Source organism: Lontra canadensis, unplaced genomic scaffold, assembly GCF_010015895.1.
Source record: "Lontra canadensis isolate GAN:19392208 unplaced genomic scaffold, GSC_riverotter_1.0 scaffold18, whole genome shotgun sequence".
NCBI lineage: Eukaryota > Metazoa > Chordata > Mammalia > Carnivora > Mustelidae > Lontra > Lontra canadensis.
The window spans coordinates 17,280,240-17,302,407 of record NW_022631012.1 but is presented as its reverse complement, the minus strand read 5'-3'; the positions used below and the strand labels follow the sequence as shown (position 1 = coordinate 17,302,407).

The following is a 22,168-nucleotide window of genomic DNA, read 5'->3' as shown; positions in this document are numbered from 1 at the left end:
GTTCTTCTCATTAAACAGAGTAAGGAATGAACGCACAAAGAGTTTTAAAGGTAAGCTCTGCCGTAATTTTTTTATTTGACAGAGAGAAAGAGCGTGTGCCGGGCTGCAGACAGAGGGAGGAGAAGCAGGCTCCCCGCTGAGCAGACCTGGGACCCCGGGATGATGACCTGAGCCGAAAGCACACAATTAACCGACTGAGCACCCGGGCACCCCAGTGATGTCATATTTAAAACACATTTCCAGTGGAAGGTGTGCTTGAACCAAAGTAACATATGATCTCGCAAAACTCATTAAAATCCCTGAATAAATGCCCAGCCTCTTTTTATCTTTTTTTTTTTTTTCTTAACAAAAACTGACTTTTGCTAAGAATTGCTTTCAAAAAAGTTAAGGAATGATTCTTAACAACTAACAGGATAAAATAAAAAGGAACCCAAAACTGAAGTTATCTTTCTTTATTCAAAAATAGCGACAAGTGGCTATGAAAGATTAAAGATCATTTATTTAAAGATTTCTTTCTAGCTACCAACAACACATAATATATAATATGCTAAAATACTCACAATATTATTATACCAGGAAAAGTAGGGATTACTTTCTGTACTTTCAAACTCAGGTGGTTTAAAATATCAGTAAATTTTCTCCACATTGGTATTTGTTAAAAATATTGATAATGAATAAGTTTTGGGTTTACATTAGTAAGAGGTTTTATAATTTATTTGCCCCAGTGAAATATCAAGAAAGCAACTTCTAATTTTTTATTTTTTTTAAAGATGTACTTATATATTTGAGAAAGTGTGTATGTGCATGAGCAGGGGGAGGGGCAGAGGAAGAGACAGAGCAAAGCTGACCCCCCACTAAGCATGGAGCCCCCGAAGCAGGGCTTGATCTCAGGACCCTGAAATCATGACCTGAGCTGAAATCAAGACTCAAACACTTAACCGAATGAGATACCCAGGCACCCCTCAAGAAAACAACTTTGAAAATTATAAAGGCATTTTAGAATTCTCACTTCTGCAGTAAATCCATATGTTAAGAACATCTTGCCAAATAAATGAATCGCTTCTAGCGATGACCCATTTTAAAAGAAAAATCTAACTAAAATTTTGCAAGTGAAATTAAATTACTCTAATGAACTACTTACCTCAAAACCTACTTATGTGTTATCCACATTAAAACCATTCTAAGAAATAGCAAGAAATGTTCTTCCCTTAGTAATACTTTTCCAAAAGTAAGCTAAAACAAAAAACCTAGTTGTTATATTTCTATAAGATCTATTGTTTCCATGTACTTAGTGGCTTTTACTGCTTTTCTTTTTTTTTTTAAGATTTTATTTATTTGGCAGAGAGAGACAGAGCAAGAGAGGAAACACAAGCAGGAGCAGAGGGAGAGGGAGAAGCGGACTCCCCGCTGAGAAGAGAGTCCAATGTGGGCCTTGATCCCAGGACTCTAGGATCATGACCTGAGCCGAAGGCAGACGCTTAACAACTGAGCCACCCAGGCGCCCCCCTTTTCACTGCTTTAAATTGTATAATTCTCTTGAAGTAAAAACTGCTTGAAGTAAACACTGCTTAAGAGTTCTTTAAGCTCTAAAAAACAAAAAAGCAAGTTACTCTTGTCATTAGAAACATCTTCATAGTTAAAATCTAATATTTATGAGGAAGTTGAGAGGCAATGTGGGGGGCTTGGGGGGTAGGAAAGGAATAAATGAAACAAGATGGGATCAGGAGGGAGACAGACTATAAGAGACTCTTAATCTCATAAAACAAACTGAGGGTTGCGGGGGAGGGGGCCGTAGGGAGAGGGTGGTGGGGGTTATGGACACTGGGGAGGATGTGTGGAGGATGTGGGCTAATAATACATTATATGTTAATAAAAAATTTTTTAAAAATCGAATATTTATTGAGCATATTTTAAATATCAGAAACGGAATAAATAATGTATATGTATTACCTTACCTAATCTTCAAAATAAGCCTCTAACGTAGATTATATTATCAGCACCATTTTAAAAATAAGGAAAGAAAATTCAGGAAAGTTCAGTAACTGCGGCACGTCGCCGGACACGGCCCCAGATCCACTCCTCCCCGGTACAGAGCATCAGCCGGGCTGACCCCGCGGGCCGGAGGGCGGCCGCCGCCTCCACTCGGCGTCCCTGCGGTCACGGGCCAAGTTCCCACGGGCGGCTGTCACTGACGAACGCCGTCCCGAGCGGAGGTGAGGCGCGTCCCTATCACGTCACGTGCGTCTGTCCCTTCTCAGGCTGCAGCACAAACGTGGAGCTGAGGCGGCGGCAGCCACGCAGATGACAAGGGCACCCCAAGGGGCGGCAAAGCAACAGAACACGAGCCCCGAGCAGAGCTCAAAGGGCCTGTCCGGCGGGACTCCCTGCCCGCCCGGGAAAGAACAGAAAAAAATACGTCGCAGACTCTGATCCCCGTTCCTGACACAGGGCTTTCTGACACCCTTGTAATATCTCAGGTGACAGAAGTGTCCTTCGTTCTAATGAGGTGACTTGAGGTGGGGTCCTAGAAGGACAGCGGGTTACTGGAAAACACAAGCCACGGGTCAGAACCCGAATTGCCAGCCCTGCCCTCCATTCTCTTGAGAAGAGAAGTTAATGATCTCTCTTGCCTACGAGATGAAGCCTCCGGAAAAATCCCAAGAGCCCCGGGTTTGGAGAGATTCCAAGTGGGTGAACCCACTCATGTCCTGGGAGCTGGTGCCCCCCAACTCCACAGGGAAAGAAGGCCCCGCTCTCGGGACCCTCCCTGACTTCACCTCACCTTGCTGCTCATCTGTGAACTCTACCATATCCTTCAATAAACTGGGACACTTAAGTGTTTCCTGAGATCTATGAGCGGTTCTAGCAAATTCATCTAATCCAAGGTAAGGGGCCCCTCCAGTGTGTAGCCAAGTTGGCCAGAAGTTGCACAGAACTTGGAAACCTACTACGTGCCACTGGCATATGAAATGGCAGCGTGTGAAGCGAGCCCCTAACCTGTGGCACCTCATGATGTCTCCACATACACAGTGTCAGAAATGAGCTAAAGTATAGGACAACCAGCTGGTGTGGCAGAGAATTGCTTGGTGGGGGTGACCGCCACACTTCTGGTCACCGGAAGTGTCTAGAGAAGCATTCGGTGTGAAAGCAAGTGAGAGAAACACGGGAGGGAAGGACTGATGTTTTTCCAAAACACCACGTCAGGTAAAAATATGCGAAATAGCAAGAGAAAATGTTAGACAGAAATAGGCGTCCATCATTAGGGCCACTGTAATTCTGAGGAAGTGTTTATTACACCAGCTTCTTAGCTCATACCCAAACAACACAGAAATGGGTAGAAATGGGGAGCTGACGTTAAATATAAAATAGGAGGCACTGGCTTAGAGACTGGGTGCTAGGTGACAAGAAAGAAGAAGTTGCTAACTGAAAAAAGGTCCCAAACCAGTGACCCTTTTTTGTCACAGTAAGAGCGCTGGCATATCTGTCACCTCAGACAACCTCTAAGGCAGCAGACGACATACCTACAGAATCTGTTGCCCTGAGGAAAAGTAGTTGGAAAGTGCAAGAATGGGCCATTCCTGTAATTCCAGGTGTTTAACTACCCAACACTGGTTTGAGCGATTGTCACAAAGAAATCCTAGAACTAACTACATTCTCTAGCAAAGGTCAGAGGCCTCCCTACATTGTACAACTAAAACATCAGTGATAAGATGTCTTAAGAAGCCTGTTCCTAGACTAATTTCAACCCTCCCTCAACAGGAATTAAACAAGACTACATAAAACCTTCTCATATTTTGGAAATTTAGAAATGGAATCTTTTATTTCCCCCAAAATTTGTTGGAAGAAAACAAATTTTTAATCTTAAATGCCACGGTTACCTGGTAAGTCTTTTGTTTCACTTTAATGTTACACATATCCAAAAATAAAACAATTAATAAAACATTGCAAACATATTGCCTTTAGAAATATTTCATTGTTTTAACTGGAGAGCATACTTTGCTTCACTTGTTCTCTCTTTCTTAATATTTTTTTTATTTCCAAATTTACCTAAAGACTTGTTGGAACCTCATTTAAGGTGAAGTCATTTCTTTAAAAAATTGGGAAGTCATTATAATCCTCAAATATATATCTAAATAAAAATTATCTATATCATGGTAGTTCTGTCTATATTTTCATTATATGAAACTGCAGTTCCTAAAACCATGTCTAACAGTGCTGCCAACTTAAAAACTCACAGTACTTAACTTCACCCACCCCCACCACCTACAAAGTGGAGACTAGATGTATGAATAAAATTAAGTGCACGAAAACAAGCCTTAAAAAGCACTAGTCAAAAAACTAAGAAAAATTATAGAAATAAAACTTTGTCTCAAATGTCAACTCCTCCTTGATAAACACCAAAATTTATCCAAGAAAAGCCTTCTGTCTACTTTTGCTGCATGGTACTTTTACAGCCTTCTGGTCTATGCAGCACTTGTGTATTTTCTCCTTAGGAAACCTTTATTTTATCATATTATTGATCTTCCTGCTGTGATGGAAGAAGTTTACACTACAAATAAGGAGACTAGATCCTAATTTCAGCACTATCACTAAGTGACCCTGTATCCCAGACTACCAAGGACTGTCCCCATTTGTGTCTGTTGTCCCAATGTAATAATCTCAAAGGTTATCTCCGGCTGAAGAGAAATTATAATGAGCACACTACTAACTAGCCATGTGAACTTGAGCAAGTCACAAAACTTCTTTGGCACTCGGTTCCTTCTTTGGCCAAATAAGAATAACCTCTATGCTACAACTTGTGATTGTAGAAGATAACATAGGTGAAACACATGGAAAAGTTCCATATAAAACTGTTATTGTTAACAAGAACACAAGAGAGACCCAAATGCATTTTCAGAAAGAGGAGCTGGCACCGCTACCCTTTAGCTAGCTTTGCACGAATCCAAAACTCTTAAAAGATATCTAAAAGATGGGAAGTCCTTTAATTTTGTTGGGTCTTGCTTCTTTAACTATAAAATAAAATGGATACACTAGATGATCCCTATGGTCCTCTCCAACACTAGAAATGTTATTATCATAATTACTCTAGTCGATTTCTCCAACTACCATAAACATATCACTTATGTAGTATCCATCAAACAGGCCACCCCCTGAATTTATCACAGTCATAAATCCAACTTGCAAACTCATTCGGCTGGACAGTGTGATTTTTTTTATTTTCATTTTTAAATGGCTTGCCCATTTTTTTAAAATAAGTCTTCACAAAAAAATCTTAATTTTTGTTTTCTCTTTAAAAGCTAGCTTATCTAGCATCTTGGAGCAATGATCTGGTAGGTTGTGGGTAACAGCTGTCCCTTTAGAGACTGTAAGGTCCAGCTTACCGAGTCCTCATCTAGTTTGCTCCACAGATGGTGTTACCTGCCTACATGGTGGAGGGAGTTGAGTTTGCTCCCCAGATATACAAATGGCCGCTCACACCTATTTATAACTAAACCTGTTACTTTCTATCCCTAAATATGTTTCCCCAAATGCCTACTCATTTATCAATGAAATTTAGACTAAGAAATGCCATGTTGGTTGCTTATTCAAAAGGACTACAAGAATCCTTATCCCTACACTATTTTTTTATTTGATGCATAAAAGTAATAAAATATAGCAATTTAAGGTTTCAATTAGGAATTGGAAGTTGGATTCCATTTAATTTTGTAATTTATTTATTTCCTAAGCTCTGCATGGCTTCAAGTCATTTAAAATGTTTTAAACTTTACCAGCTTAAAAATGGGAGAATAAGTGAGGTAATGTCTAAGTCTGGGAAGAATCAGAAAATAATACTTAGTGGTGCCTAATGAAGAATGTATTATATAGCAAAATCTGAGAAACTCATTAAGCTTACTAACCTATTTAAGAAAACTATCAGGTTGGATATTTCTGTAGCTGTTGCCACATAAAGAAAAAAAATTAACAATATACTAAAAAAAACAGAAAGAGATATGTGTACATCTATGTTCATATTCACAATAGAGAAAAGGTAAAAGCAACACAAGTATCTATTAATGGAGGAGTGGATAAACAAAATGTGGTATATACATACAACAGAATATTGCTGAGCCTTAGAAAGTAAGGAAATTCTGACGTATGCCACAACCTGGATGAACCCTGAAGACATTATGCTAAATGAAAATAAACCAGTCACAAAAAGACAAATACTGTATAACTCCACTTATATGAGATACCTACAGTAGTCAAATTCCTAGAGACAGAAAGTAAAATGATGGTTTCAGGAACTAGGGGGAGGGAGAAACGGAAAGTTCTTGTTTAATGGGTACAGATTTTCAGTGTCTCAAGATGAAAAGATTTTTGGAGATTGGGTGTACAACAATGTGAATATACTTAACATTACTGAGTTGTATGTTTAAAACGGTTAACTGAGATGGCAAAATTTTTTTTTAAAGATTTTTTATTTATTTATTTGACAGATCACAAGTAGGCAGAGATTTTATTTGACAGATGGAGATCACAAGTAGGCAGAGAGGCAGGCAGAGAGAGAGGGAGGAAGCAGGCTCCCTGCTGAGCAGAGAGCCCGATGCGGGGCTCGATCCCAGGACCCCGGGATCATGACCTGAGCCGAAGGCAGAGGCTTTAACCCACTGAGCCACCCAGGTGCCTCGAGATGGCAAAATTTTGTTATGTGTCTTTTACCTCAATTTAGATATTTAAAAAATACACACATGGATGTTTTTAAAAATTACATACATATAAAAAGGGTGAAAAAACAGAGACAAAAAAGGTGAAAAAGATAATAAAAATTGTGCTTTAAATCTTGAAAGAAAGAAAAAGAAAAAAAAAGCCAATCAAATGTAACATCACATTGTAGCAGATGGTGGTAAAATTCCACAGAACAGGGAAGCACTTCCAGAATACCCAAGTAAGAACCTCCCAAAACCTGCTCCTCCATAAAACCATAAAAGCTTTCCTACCAAAAAGTATCAAAATCAACTTTTTCAAAATTATGGAAATTAGCAAAAGGCTTACAAATTACAATGATAATTTAGTCATGAATGGCTGAATCTCAATAAGAGTACTGAGCTTTGTGAGATTTTAATTTTCCCTGTTTCCATCACTCTCCCCTAACATCACAGTACCCTTGAAAACCAGCATCCTTGCAGCCATGGTGACTGAGAAAAAGAGCATTCTAGTGGTCCCTGAGAAGGCAAAATGGGTTTGCAGTTCCCCCAAAAAAGGCCCTCTCCCAGAGAACTGTTATTATTTGAACTGGCAATTATCTGGAAAAGCCCCATTCTCAGGGTTTATGTTTATCGGACCTAACTCAGAGATCACTCAGTGGGAAAAACTTCAGCCCCTCAGCATTTGTTGAAAACAACTGCTTAACAATGAAAACAGCTGAAGCAGCAATACTGGGGATGGAGTTGGGGGGAGAGGCTGACTAAGAACTTAAAAGAAAAATTGGGAGAATGAGATGTGCATACAAGGATCTGAAAAGCTCTGACACATTCTTTGGGCTCCAGAAGGCCACATGCTGCACGTACACAATAAATGCCTGAAAAGACCCTAATCTTTCACTTGTGGCTGACACTGAGCCTCTGTGCCTACAGCATTGTCAGTGGCGTAGCTGACTGTCAAAGGTGTGCCCCAACATGCCCCTGGAGCTTCTCTGTACAGACTGAAAGACTCAGTCATTCCAGGCATTTAAAGAAGTTTACCAAGCAGAGGCTTCAGTAGCCACATATGACAACAAAAATGCAGACATTAAAGAATTTATTCAGTAAAATCTGTAAAAAAACAAATAACAACAGAGAGCAAAAACACCAAGCCCTGGGGAGAGAAGGAAATCTCATTTTCAGAGTTGCCATGAAATATTTCAAATGTCTCCTTTCCAAAAAAACTTGGAATACACACACAAATAAACAGGAAAGTATGGCCCATACACAAAAAATAAAGTAGTACATCAAAACATGTCCCTGAGGAAGCCAGGTGGGGGACACTAGAAAAAGAAATAAATATGTTATTATAAATATGTTAAAATTATTAAAGGAAACCATGTCTAAAGAACTAAAGGAGAATATAAAACTATTTCACCAGAGAATATAAATATAGAGACAGAAATCTTTTTTTAAAAAACAGATTAAAAATTCTGGTGTCAAGGAGCACCTGGCTGGCTCAGTTGGTAGAACGTGTGACTCCTGATCTCAGCATCATGATTCAAGCCCCACATTGGGTGTAGAGGTTACTTAAATAAACAAATAAATCTTAAAAAAAATAAAAAATTCTGGTGTTGAAATGTCTATACAATACCTGAAATGGAAAATTCACTATAGGTGTTCAATACCAAATCTGAATAGGCAGAAGAAAGAATCAGTGAACTTCAAGATATGTCAATTGAGACTGTCCAGACTTAGGAACAAAAAAAAAAAAAAAAAAAGAAAGAAAGAAAGAAAAGAATGAAAAAAAAATTAACAGAGCCTCAGAGACCTACAGAACACCAAAGTATCAGTACATGTATACAGAGAGTCCCAGAAGACAAGAAAAGGGGCAGAAAAAAAAAATGAGATAATGACCAAAATTCCCACATTTGATGAAAACACTAATCTATATATACATCCAAGAAGCTCACCAAACTCAAAGTAGGATAAACTGAAAGGAATTCCCACCAAGACACATCACAGTCAAAATGTCAAAAGACAGAAACTCAAACACTGCAGGAAATTCTCATATGTGATTATCGTATGTGATAAGGGATTCTCAAGAACATTAACATTTGATTTCACATCAGACACTATGAAGGCCAGAGGGAAGTGGAACAACATATTCAAAGCAGCCAAATTAAAAGGTAAAACAAGGTTCCTACATCCAACAAAATTATCCTTCAAAAATGAAAAGGAAATTAAGACATTCTCATTTAAGCAAAAGTTGAGAGAATCTGTCACTACTAAATCTGTCCTTCAAGAAATACTAAAGTTAGTTCTGAGGCTGAAATGAAAAACACCAAATATTAACTCTAATCTACATGAAGACTTAAGGAGAATTGGTACAGCTAACTACACAGTTAAATATAGAAGACAGTATAAATGTATTTTTATAACCTTTTCTATTATCCAATTTAAAAAACAACTGCAAAGACAATAATTATAAAAGTGCAGGGGCACCTGAGTGGCTCAGTGGGTTAAAGACTCTGCCTTCAGCCCAGGTCATGATCCCAGGGTCCTGGGATCAAGCCCCGCATCGGGCTCCCTGCTCAGGTGGGGAGCCTGCTTCCCCCTCTCTCTCTGCCTGCCTCTCTGCCTACTTGTGATCTCTGTCAAATAAATAAATAAAAATCTTTAAAAAAATAATAAATAATAAATAAATAAAAGTGCAGTGATAGGCTTACAATACATAAAGCCAGGAATGGAGCTATACTAAGGTAAAATTTTTGAATACTTTTGAAATTCATCTGAACTAGATCATTTTAAATTAAAAAGTTTACTGTAATCCCCACAGCAAACACTAAGAATATAACTCAAAAAATATTATAACAGTATTACTGAGCACAATAAAGACCTATGAAAATCCTCTTCTCCAGAAAAGCAACATGGGAATTAAAAGGCCACACTAGAAAATAGAAAATTAAGACAACACAAGGCAGTAATAGAGAAGCACAAGGAAGATAAAAAAGACCTGAGGCATACAGGGAAAAAAATAGCAAAAAGGTAGACATTATCCACCTTATCAGTAAGTAACATTAAATGAAATAAACATTCCAGTCACTCTAGCTGAACATTAATCAAAAAGCAGAGATTGGCATAATATAGATCTTAATTGATCCAACTATTTGCTGTCTAAAAGAGATACTTTAGATTCAGAGATACAAATAAGATGAAAGTAAAAAGATGGACAAAGATATACCATGCGAAGAACAACTAAAGAACAAACTGGATTGGCAATACTAGTATCAGACAAAATAGAAATTGTTACCGGAGATTAGTGCAATGTATACAAGAGTAATGATAAAAGAGTCAATTCAAGAGGAAGACATTATAATTATAAACATATATGTACCCAAGAACAGGGCTGCAAAACATGTAAGTATAAACTGACCGAGTTGAAAAGAGAAACAATTCAACAGTCGTTGGAGATAGCAAGACTATTTTTCAAGGCTTATGTAACAATTAGAAGATCGACAAGGGGAAGTAGGACACCAAAAGCACAAGGATAAAAAAAAAATAACTGGGCTTCATTAATATTAGAAATGATTGTGCTTCAAATGACACTATCAAAAAAGTAAAAGGACAATTCACAAAATAAAAATATTTCAAGTCATATATCTCATAAAGGTTAGGATCCAGAATATAAAAAGAATTCATACAACAGAAGAGTAACCCAATTCAAAAATCAGCAATGAATTTGAGTAGACATGTCTCCAAAGAATGGGGTTGGTTGCCCAACTTTGTAAATATACTAAAACTCACTGAATTCTACTGACAATGGTGAATTTCATGGCATGTAGATTATATTTCAAAAAGGCTATCATTTTTTTTAAATCAGTGAGGAAAATGGATATCTACAGAATGACTTTCCAAGATAAAAATAAATTATATCTTGTCTCACTTCAGGTCAATAAACATTCTCTAACCCAGACTGTGCTAGATGCTGGGATGTGAAGACAAATAATAAACAGTCCTTAACCTTGAGGAACTTAGTTTTTAACAAAAAACATGATAATAAATCTTTGGAAAGAATATTGATTCTTTCCCCTAGTTTTCACTTTCAAAATGTATAAAATGCTAATTTTACCATGACAAACTTTAATTGAAAATCCAATTTCAGCAAACTTGAAATAATAGTAGGCACCCAAATCAACAACCAGATGCTAAAGGAAAATTAAATCAAATTCTATCTCTAGTCACACTTCTCTCCCAGCACAAGAAGGTCCAAGTTGTGGTCCCACCTCCTGGCCCTGACTGCCATGTTGTAGTGCATGATTCCATCTTCAGTGTGGCCATTTCCTCACCCTCGTCCCAACCCACTTTCAGATTTTACAGGACCTAAATTTTATTCCTTTAGGTCCCCAACTCTTTCTTTCAAATACCATTAGTTACTAAGGTTCCCCAGATATATATCTGGTCAGGTCATCGACACAAATGCAGCTCCCTTCTTTTATATCTTTTATTTCTTTTACTTACTGAAGACCCAAAATGGTCCCTACCAAGAGCAAAACACCACTACCCGTGTTTGGTGCCCTGCACTCGAAGAGCCTGGCACTGATACCGTCTCAGACGTTCTGTCGCTCCAGAACAAGAGTTGTAAAATGGATGCAGGCAGCATATAAAATTTGTTTGGGCTGTGCTGTTCTAAAAACATTTTAATTGCCACTCAAGAGATGTTTTACATACAAACTTACATTTTTAGCTTCATTTGAAAAATGTGAAGATTTGGCCATCCTGGACCCAAATTCCCTTGTGACAGCAACTGAGTGAGCTGGGTGGCATCCCTCTTTCCCTTTGGACGAAGAATGCCCTCCATGGTCCTCCCCACTCCACAAGATTTCCAGGCACAGCACATCCCACTGGTTTTCTTTGTGACCTGCTGGCTCTGGAGGCATTAAAGTTTAAGACAATCCAAGTCCAGAGTGTCAGAAGTTGTTTCTGAGTATAAAGCTAAGACATCTTCCTTTCTTTGCAGTTTTAGGTTGCATGGCCATGTTTTTCTGCCTTTGCCAAGCTCTCCTAGTTTCTCACTCCAACGACTGCTTCAAATTCCTATCATCATTATCATGTCTGACACGTAAGTATCACCCACTTAAATCACTCCAGGACACTCCTACGGAGGCATCTTCAGGCCTGGAAGCTCCAACATGTACAGGATCATTTCAGGCCACCCTGCAGAAGGCACTGAGGATCTCGTCCATAGACAGGAAATCTTCATTTCCCAGCTTACTTCTCTTTGACGACAAATGTTCCTCCTAAATTTCTGAATTCTGGTAAGTTAAAGCAAGGCTTCTCAGACTTCGCTGGGCAGAGTACAGCGCATCCCTTATTAACAAGGGATCTTGTTAATAAGCAGATTCTGGCTCAGGTGCGGTGCAGGGCCTGAGATTCTGCATCTCTAACAAGTCCAGGCGATAGTGATGCTGCCGGTCTGTGGATTACTTTGAACAGCAGGAGTTAGAAGACATATAAAGAAGGAGGTCTCTGAGATCAGAATTGTCTGAATGAATCAGACCCCCAAGACTTGACTTTCTGCCATTTTAAAACTACAAAATGTTAATATTTCGTATCTGTGCCAGCTTATATAAGTAACAGCCTTTCATAATGGTCCGTGAGAAAGAAACAAGTGGTTCTTTCCACCATCAGGCATCGGTGACTGTATATTCACTCTGTGATCGATACTGAGCGTTATACAGAGGTGTCAGCCAAGTTCCCATTTATTCAGAGTGCTGAAAACCTAGTGGGCAGAAAGGCTAATAGGAAACAAAACAACTAGTACAACATCTAAAGCAAAAGATGAGAGGTGCCTGAGTGGCTCAGTTGGTTAAGCATCTGACTCTTGATCTCAGGGTTATGAGTTCAAGCCCCACATTAGGCTCCACGCTGGGGGTGGAGCCTACTTAAAATAAGTAAAAATAAATAAATAACTGTTAAAAATAATAATAAATAGAGCAAAGATTATGAAGATATTGAGTGCTATAAAACAGTGATTCCTATGAAGGTGGAATTTCAGCATCTGGAGGGGAAAATGTCAGCCCATATACTTCCCTCTGCCCCCCCCTCAGATTATGACACTGATTCTGCCCACCCTTAATGTCAACCACTGACAAAGGAAGCTATGTATACTTCTAGGAATGCCATATCCTTCAGAAAAGAAACACGGGAAAACTACTGTTTTCAGATTGTATCCCGAAACGCAATGGAGATACGGGGCCTGGAAGAGTCAGTGAAATTGGTGGGCATTCCAGGTGGGAAGTGCTCCTGTGGTAAAAGTACTGAGGGCAAGATGAGTCCAGGGGATTTATGGGATGGAAAGAAGACCTGCCTAATAAAAGTAAACAGGAGCGAGTGCACCACCACCCCATCCTGAGTAGAGGAAGCACAAAAAGGATCTCCTAAGAACTTGATGTTAAGAACCTGTTAAGAACACTAAAGAGATATTCCTTCACAAGAGGGCTCAACTAGTTTGTCTCTCAGGTAGTTTCCAATTTTTCCACAGTTGAAGAAAAAAATGTTCAATTTTCTTCTCACACATATTTCTAATATGAGCAACTTGCCTTGCCTGCTGTTGAACATGGGAAATTACCAAAGACAGTATGACTATGAAAAAGCCCCTGTAAATTTATGAAAATGATAGCTTAAATAACTGCATCAGGTAAATTTCTCCTACTGCTTGGCATCCCCACTTCTTCGAGACTGTTCTCATAGCTCTTACTATCACCCATGTCATCAATCATCTCTGTGACTCTTCTCTGAACTCTGTTCAAATACTCATCCCTCTCACACAGACAAACAATGAGGTACACTTCTGGTCTTCCCTGATTACTCTGTCCAAAGGAAGTCTCAGTTACACTCCATGCTCCATCAATAACCCTCTCTAGAATGCACTTACCACACTTCCAACTATATTTTTTCCTTTTTTACTCAGGAGATATTTCAAGCATATATTCAGAAGTTCATGTAGTTACGAAGTACAATAGCAGCCCCTACACCACCGCCCAGATTTAACAAATGTAAACATTTTAGCCACATTTGCTTTACACTTAAATATTTGTTTATCATATCCTACTAGATTCTGTTTTATCTGGGCAGGTCCATGTCTAATTACTCACCTCTTTTATACATATCACTTAGCATAGAGCCTGGCTCATACACAGCTCTCAGTGCTCCTGCAACATATAATGAATGAATGGCTTCTGGCCTAGAAGTAAATAATGGTAATCAATATGGAAGAGTTATTAGACAAAACACAAAGACTCCATCTTTATTTAAGTTCAAAAAAAAAAAAAAGGGAAATTAATCTTTACTGAAGAATAAAGGTTCAAATTTAAATGTGTGCTCTAACGGGACCCTACACATTAGAGTGAGCTAGCTGAGAAAGGAGCGGAAGCCCTCATCCCTTCTGCCCTGGGGAGCCCACATACTGCCTAATGGGATGGAGATACAGGAAAGGAGCTCACAAAGTCCCTTCTAGCTTAAAGACGCCAACTGAAAGATGGAAAGCAAGAAAGAAAAGAGGGAAGACAGGAGGAAGGCCTATGCAAAGAGAATCCAAGACCACTGGAGATCATTTACTGTTTTAGGTTAGGTCAGGGGCTACATAGATCATGTCCTGACAACTTCTGAGTATCAAGCCCATTTGTCTGGAATGAAGCCAAGCCTAAGGCAGAAGATATAAAGGTCATGTCCAACTGTTAGATTCCTTCACCTCCTTCTACCTGTACCCCCTGCCACCCAGTCTCTTAATCAAAACCCTACAAGCCTAGGTTCCTCCCAGCATGGTTCTCTACATGCTCTCGAATACCATGCATACACTGGTGCCCTTTCTCCATCAAAATGAGTGAGCCTAAGTTCTCTTTCTTTGTGCTCTTATTCTCCCAATGGGTCATGAAGAGGAAATATGGTTATTATTTAAAGGACTGTCCATTATCGAAAATATAACCTCCTTAAACCACTTTGTGGCCAGTGTGGATCTCCAACTTCATCCAACGAAGGAATTTCTTAGTCCTGAGCTGGTGGCAGGTCGCGCTATTTGTTAAGCCTTCTTCCTTCCCTCCCGGCGCTTGGCACGGCTCACTGGGGGCAGGGCATATTCCCGACGTATGCCACTTGATATGAGACAAATGGTTTCTCCTCAGCATCATAAAAAAAGTTTTTTCTTATCCCACAGATAAAATTTTCTATGTGTGCCTTTCCTCTAAACAGCCAGCCTCGGTCAGCATGGAGAAGCCAAGTCATGCCCCCCGCCCGTCCCTCCACACGCACACTCCGAACACTCAGGGGCTGCAAGTTGGCTGTACCCAGTTTTTGCTCTTGCTTTTAGTATCTCCTCCAGATCGGAAGGCAGGACACCTGCTCTGTGGAGGCAGCAGCACGCAGACCGGCCTCTAGGTAAAACTCCTCTACCTTACGAAGCCCCCACCTTCCTACACGATCAAGAAACCAAGTGCTCCGTAAGTCCTGCCCCCGGAGCAACGCTTCCAGTCTCATGAGCGACAGTTCGACAAAGGAAAGATCTCCTCTCTCTGAGCACAAGTTTTCAGCGCTAAATGAACAAAGCATCACCAAGCGCTCCTCCCTGGACTGACGCCAAGAGCTGATTCATTCTCTGCATGACCTCCGTGGTTTCATCCAACCAAAAAGTGAAATACCTCCCAGTATGTACTTGATAGTAATCAGCCTTCGACACACTACTCCACGGCCATTATGCAGCAGCCAGCCGGGCCGTTGGACCAAGGAATTCTGTCAGTAACTTCTGGTTTCTCGTTTAGGACAGAGCTTGTCTTTAGTTGTGCGGCCGATTCTGCGAGTCTCTACGCAATAACGTGACGCATTCTTACTTTCGCTGCACGAGTCCTTTAATGATGCCACTAGCGTCTTTTCGTCCCTGACTTACCTCTAGCAATATAATATGTTAATTTTGTAACGGAAAGCATTATTGTGTGCTTGTCCTGGAAAACGGCAATGGCGTAACAGAGAAGCCACTGTGCTTTGTTCAAAAATGACACCAAAACATCCATGGCTTCATGCCACTATTGGACAGTTTCATAACAGGCAATGACGGGGAATGAGGAGCAAATGCACGGACGGCAAACCCAAGAAAGGAACAGTGTTAGGAGAGCCATCCTCATACTTCCATTTGCACTTTGCAATTTCAGTTACTGTTTTGAACTCCTCACTCTCACGGAGTCCCTTGCTTTTATACATACAGATTTCACATTTTATATTTGCAGTGGGATTGAGTTCTCTAAACATGTTTAGGACATTCTGAACTGTAGCATTCATAGGACTATTTTCATTACTATTTTCACACTTCGCAGAACCACTTTTCAGCCACCGATCTATTTTTGCAAATGGGGATACAGTTTAAGACTAGCAACAAGCAAACACATGCTATTTTAACAAACAAGAAGAAAATGAAACGAAAAGCTCATTAACCAAGATGAAGTGCACTATTTATGACATGTACACGATACTGACCTGGGCAGGCTTCAGAGCACAAAGACAACTTTTTAAATATTATAATGAGTTTTAAGAATATAAGGGGATTTCTGGGGCGCCTGGGTGGCTCAGTGGGTTAAGCCTCTGCCTTCAGCTCAGGTCATGATCTCAGGGTCCTGGGATCAAGTCCCGCATTGGGCTCTCTGCTCAGCAGGGAGCCTGCTTCCCCCCCTCTCTCTGCCTACTTGTGATCTCTCTCTGTCAAATAAATAAAATCTTTAAAAAAAAAAAAAAAGAACATAATGGGATTTCTGCCAACATTGTAATCACTCTTGTATCTCAAAGTCCTACATGCTCTGCCACTCCAAGCCACTTTTCTGATTTCATATCCAGCTCCTCCCAGTTGCCCCACCCCATCCATCCTGGTCTTCTTGCTAATTCTGAATGCATTCTTCAGTCTTTCACACTGGCTATTCCCTGTGCCTAGAACATGCCCCCTCAGGTATGTGCGTGGGTAACTTCTCTCAGCTTTTTCGAAGTCTTGGCTTAAGATTAGGGTCTTTTTCTCCATGAAGGCTACTCAGCTACATTGATCCTGTTCTACTGTCCCTTTCTTCCAATGTATGTATTTCCTTCTTGCGTGCTATCTGACCTACTTACTCTTTTTGTTTTACTGTCTGTTTATTATCTGTCTCCCATCCCACCCCTACATGCCAAGAAAATGAAAATGTCCCAAGGGTGAGGATCTTTTGTTTTATTCATTGGTACTTCCTCAGCCTCCAGATCAGATACTGACTTGTGAAAGGAGCCCAATAAATAGTAATTGAATGAATGAATGAATGAATGAATAAATGAAATTTTTTTCATTGTTTTTCCTTTCGAACCACCAAACAGCCTGCAGATCTTTGAGAATTAAACGGAAAACAAGCGCCATCACAGGTTTTTAAACAAGAATTACACTAACAAATGAGTATTCCAACTACACAATGTCAGGAGAGGACTTAAATTTTAGAGAGGCTGGATGCAAAGAGTTTAGTTTTAAAGTCAGTCCATGAAAGAGATGATGAAGGCCACAATTTTCCAAAGAACTAGGTATTCTTGCGCAATTTATTTCAACCCTACAGTACACACATCTATAGACATATGATCAGTGTTCATGCAAACATATACACATATATGCATGCACACACGTAAACACATATGCTGAACAAATCTAGAAGAAGCTGAAGACATTCTTCCATCATATGGGTGTTCTTCATACGACAGCTAATGACTTGGCTCACACTTCAGACGACCATACATCACGGCTTTCCCGGGACTATCCCAGCTTATACTTGGTGATCCAGTGCCCTTTCCAGTTATTACTCCCTCTTACTCTCAAACGTATCCTTGTCTAGACAGAAGAACTACATGTCACCCTACTTATAAAGAGATATGTAAATTCCTTCTTGTTTAGGCACGCTGACCTCAGTTTTGAGGATCTTAGTGGAGCAGGTACGGAAAAGATGACAACCATAATTAATTGTAACACCTACTGGCCAGCGCTGCAAGTGAACTATTTTGAACGGGCAATTCTTCAGCAAAGTAGTACAGCAACTGCTGCAGAAGATGCCACAAGCTCCAAATATCTAGCCTGGAACTCAGACCTTACCAGGTCACCTGCACAATCGCAAACCCATAAGAGAATTTTCACCCAGTGAGCAGGCACGCCAAGTTCTTCTCTGTAAACCCTCCATATGAAAAGCGGAGACCCAAACTCAAGACTGGAGTCAGAAGAGAAGATTAAAAACAAAGGCTCTTCTATTATCCTGTGGCCCAGAGAGCTGAGAAACTAGAAGAATGTTGAGTCATGTCTTCACAACACGTGTGTTCCTCTCAGTAACTATCCCGAAAATGGACCCGTCATTAAATCTTGAAATCTGCATTCACATCTGCAAGAGCCATCCATCTGCCAGATCTGCAAACGGGCTTCGTCGAAGCTCTTCTCCCAAGTCCCAGGAGTTATCCCAATTCCTGTCGGCCCTAGGTAAATGCGCAAGTGTAACTCTTCTCATTCTTGAAAATAATAACACAGGCTTAGAGCCATAGCAGACACTTAATAACTTAAGGATAAAACTACTTATTTCTATATATGTAAATAGACGACAAGCAAGCAATGACCTCATTTTTTAATCTTTTATCTTCCTGCTATTTCTTTTTTCTGTATGTATTTTTTTGGTTTAATTTTTTTTAACCCTTCTTATCTTTGCATATAACAAATAAAAGACTAAATAAAGCAAGACTCAAAATCTGAGGACAGGAGTGGGTAGTAAAGAAAAGTCAGGGTTCCTTAACATCTAGGGTAACTACATAATTTATCAAACTACAGTACTTCTAAACGTGAAAAGGGATGCTTTTAGTAACTAAGAGAGGTCAATGGGAATAAGCTGGGACCGCTGTAGACAAACCAGGAGGTCTGGTCCCTCTTGTAATTCCTCATTCATATTCCCATATAAAAGACATCCTGTGTGTAAAGAAACAACATTCTGTGTTTGTTGGGTCAACCAAACTTCAAATATAGCTCTTCTCCTTCAGGCCAGGCCTGGCTTCTGACAATGAAACCAGAAAGGTTTTCATGCCATGCTGCCATTCCCCATCCAACACACCATGCAAAACTGGTTCCATTTTTACCCAAGAAAACAAGCAACACACAAGAACGTGGACCCAGGCCAGGCTCATAGCAAGCCCCGGACTTGGAGCCTTGGGTTTCTCTTAAAGCAACACTTCACAAGAGAGACAACAACCACAGATCCAGCCACAGATTTAACAAGTATTTTGAATGTTAGATCCTGTCGTCGATGCTAGGGCACCCACTGAAAGTGGACAGAGTCCAAAAGCCATCTATCCTGCAAAATAGATTCACCCAGAAGGTTATACCATCTGTCCTCAACTACAGGTAACAACTTTAGTTTCTTTGTCTTTTGCTGAGGTCAGGGGTGGAAAAGGCTTTGAAAAGAATAAAAAACTATGTTTTTCTCTCCAGATCACACTGCCCAAGTTAAACAGAGCCGGTGCTTACTTTTATTCCATACTTCCTATCCACGGGGTCAAACATTGCTCATGTTCATGAAATCTCGTACCGTGGCTTGTGAATATTAATCTACTGGCCTATCCTCCCTCAAAATCACAGAGGGAAGACCAGTTTTGCAATCTACAGCACATAAAGAACCTATGATGGTGGTGGGAGCAGGAAAGCTGCAGCTGGCTAATCTCGAATGTTCAGAATGACTTTGATTCTTCAGACTCCGCAGCCAAAGGCTGCTCAATGTGGTGACAAAGGCATTGGTAAAGCAAACGTCTTAGGCTAAGTAATTACAGAAGCCGGTTCTATCCATAGCTGAGGGTCTGGGGGCAACTGCTAGAAGTTAGGGAATCACCTGTCTTAGAGATGGTGGAAGAACTCAAGGACCGGACCAAAGTCCTTCCAACGAGGAGACTGTGAGTCCAAGGGGCTATTTGTTGAAATGACAGAGAGCTAAGAAAGTTATGACTGTTTTCTCCCTGTAAGTGGTAGGATAATCTTAAATTCAAAGACATTTCTACTAAGAAAACCGTTTAAACTGCTTCACATAATCACAAATGAGACCAAAATGTGCCAAACAAATAATCAAAACAAATAGCTTAATGATGACTTTTTCAATGTTCAAAGAAAGAAGAAATTAACTGGTTCGGAGATTGGATGGTGAGGTTATAATGTCTCTTTTGGGAGATCAAAACGATGTCTTCCCCATCTTCTACCCCACCCTCTCCCTCTTCCAAACAGTGAAGTGGACAGTTTCTGGAAAATACAATGACCCTTTATGCCCAGCTTCTCTTGTCTGCTTAGGGATACCATCTGTCTCCCACGCTATGTAAACAATCCCGCAGGAATCTTCTGATGACCAAACAGATTAGCAAACTCCAGATTTTCACACCATTAATAATATCCCCATCCAGATTAGGCATCTTGCTTTAATAATGCCAACGATAAGCTTATCCTTCTCTGTTTATAGGGACTGTGAGTGTCCTTTTAAAGAAATCTCTCAGAACATACCGAGCCATCTGTTGGGAGGATGGGGTGGGGGAAGCTCTCTAGGCAACGAAGACAGGAGCCCTTGAGGGAACGGGGGAAATAATAAAACGAAAATCATACCTGTAAGACAAACGCATACATGAAATTTCACCAGGTGTAATAGAGGACACTACTAATCACACTAAAATCTTTTTTCTTCTAAAAGCCAAAGTACAAAAAATTGCTCAAGAAAAGATAAGTTTCACACTTTGACAAAGATGTCCACACAGCGAGAATTCCGAGTTTCCTTGACTCTGGGGCAGGGACAGCAGAAACAGACCCGGAGGGCTTAAAGCCTCCGGCAAGTTTGCCGACCGTCCCCCTCTACCTATGCTGACCGCCGAAGCCTGCCTTCTCGAACTTTAATATTGATCCCCCGTAACTCTGCGAGCCCTCCGTCTTGTCTCCAAAGACTTCCAACTCTAAAAGAAATAGCCGCGCCTGCAAAGACGTTCCTGAAGTTGGTAAGTGTCAAGGAAAAGGACTTGAGCACCGCAAAGGGAGGAAAAGACAGGGAAGGGCCAAGCTCTGCAGCTGCCTGTCCTCGGAAGCGGCGGCGTCTGAATCTGCAGCCCCGGCTTCCTCCAGGCCCCAGGCCCCGCCGAGGATGCTCCCGGCACATTCCTCACCAGAAAGCAAGGGAGCCCCCTGGCCCGCGAGCGAGGCTCAAAGGGCCCCCACGGTCCCAGCTCCCCGGGATAATCCAGCCACGAAACCCGTCCCGGAGCCTCCGCCCCCCCCCCCCCCCCCACCCCCCCGCATCTCAGGGCCGCGGAAGCCGAAATGTCAAATGAATGACCGCGCCGGGGCGCGAGGAGGAAAACAAAGCCGCCCCCCGCCGGCCCGTACCTGCGGCGCGAGGCCCGGGCCCCGGCCGCGCACTCACCTGGGGCTCGGGCGCCGCAGGCTGGGCTGGGAACGCGGCCGCGGGGCGGGAGGGCGCCCCCGCAGTCGACCGGACCCGCGGCCCCGGCGCCCTCCGGCCGGTCCGCGCGCGCCGCGGGGAAAGCAGGCGGCCGGGGGCGCCGCCACGCGTCGCATGCAGCTCCCGGCTGCGGCGGCCGCTGCCGAGGGGCCAAGGGGCCGAGGGCTCCCGCGCCGCCGTCCCCGACCCCGCGACCCGCGGCGGCGACGGCAGAGACGCGGCGCAGGAGCAGAGCGCGCCCGGCGCGCCCCTCAGCGGCTCTTCCCGCCGCGCTCCGCAGCGGGCTGCGGCTCCGCTCGCCTTTGTGCTGGCATCTTCCTCCGCTCCCGGCGACACTCGGCGCTCCTCCGGCGGCTCCGCGCCGCCGCCCACCCCCGGGTTACGCCGCGCCCCCCGCGCGACCCGCCGATTGTGCCGAGTCAGCAGCAGCCGCGGCGGGGACGCGCGAAGCCATGTCTCCCGCCCGCGCTCGGGAGGGCGCCGGGGGTCCGGCTGCCGCGCGGAGCTTCACGGCCGAGCTGGGCGGCCCCGGCGGGGCGCGGCGCGTCCCCGAGCGGCTCGGCGGCGTTCGGCTCCCCGGCGCTCGCTCCTCTGGTGTCGCCCTGGAGCGGCGCTCCGGCCCGCCGGCGTCTCCCCTCTCGCCGCTCCCCGCCGCGCCGCCCGGCCTCCCTCCCGCCGGGCTGGCTCCCGCCCCAGGCAGCCGCGGCGCCCCGGCCCGTGCAGAGCGCGGGGTGGGTCCGCTCACCTCTGGCGGCGCCGGCGCCCCTCCCGCTGGCCGCCTGGGCGGCATCTGCCCGCACCTTCCCGCGGGGCACCTGGCTGGGGGCTTCCTGCACGTCGGGGACTGGGGCGCGGGGGGCGGGGGAAGGACGGGAGGGACGGCCAGACCTCGGCCAGCCGGACCTCCTGAGGAAGGTGCGGGAGAGTGGGACGGGCGCGGCGGGGCGGAGGACGAATCCCGAGGCTGCGGAGGATCCCGAGCGGCTCTCCTGCGGCGCCGAAGGACAG

The 22,168-nt window shown here is 42.7% G+C and overlaps 1 protein-coding gene across 1 annotated transcript in view; it reads right to left on the bottom strand.

Moving 5' to 3' along the window:
- HECW2 (HECT, C2 and WW domain containing E3 ubiquitin protein ligase 2) overlaps positions 1 to 21,139 on the bottom strand; it is a 352,056-nt gene extending 330,917 nt beyond the window's left edge. Inside the window, exon 1 of the mRNA XM_032860185.1 lies at positions 21,122 to 21,139. The gene's annotated coding sequence lies outside the window, so the exon portion shown is untranslated. The remainder of the gene's footprint in view (positions 1 to 21,121) is intronic.
- Between the last annotated feature and the right edge of the window lie 1,029 nt (positions 21,140 to 22,168).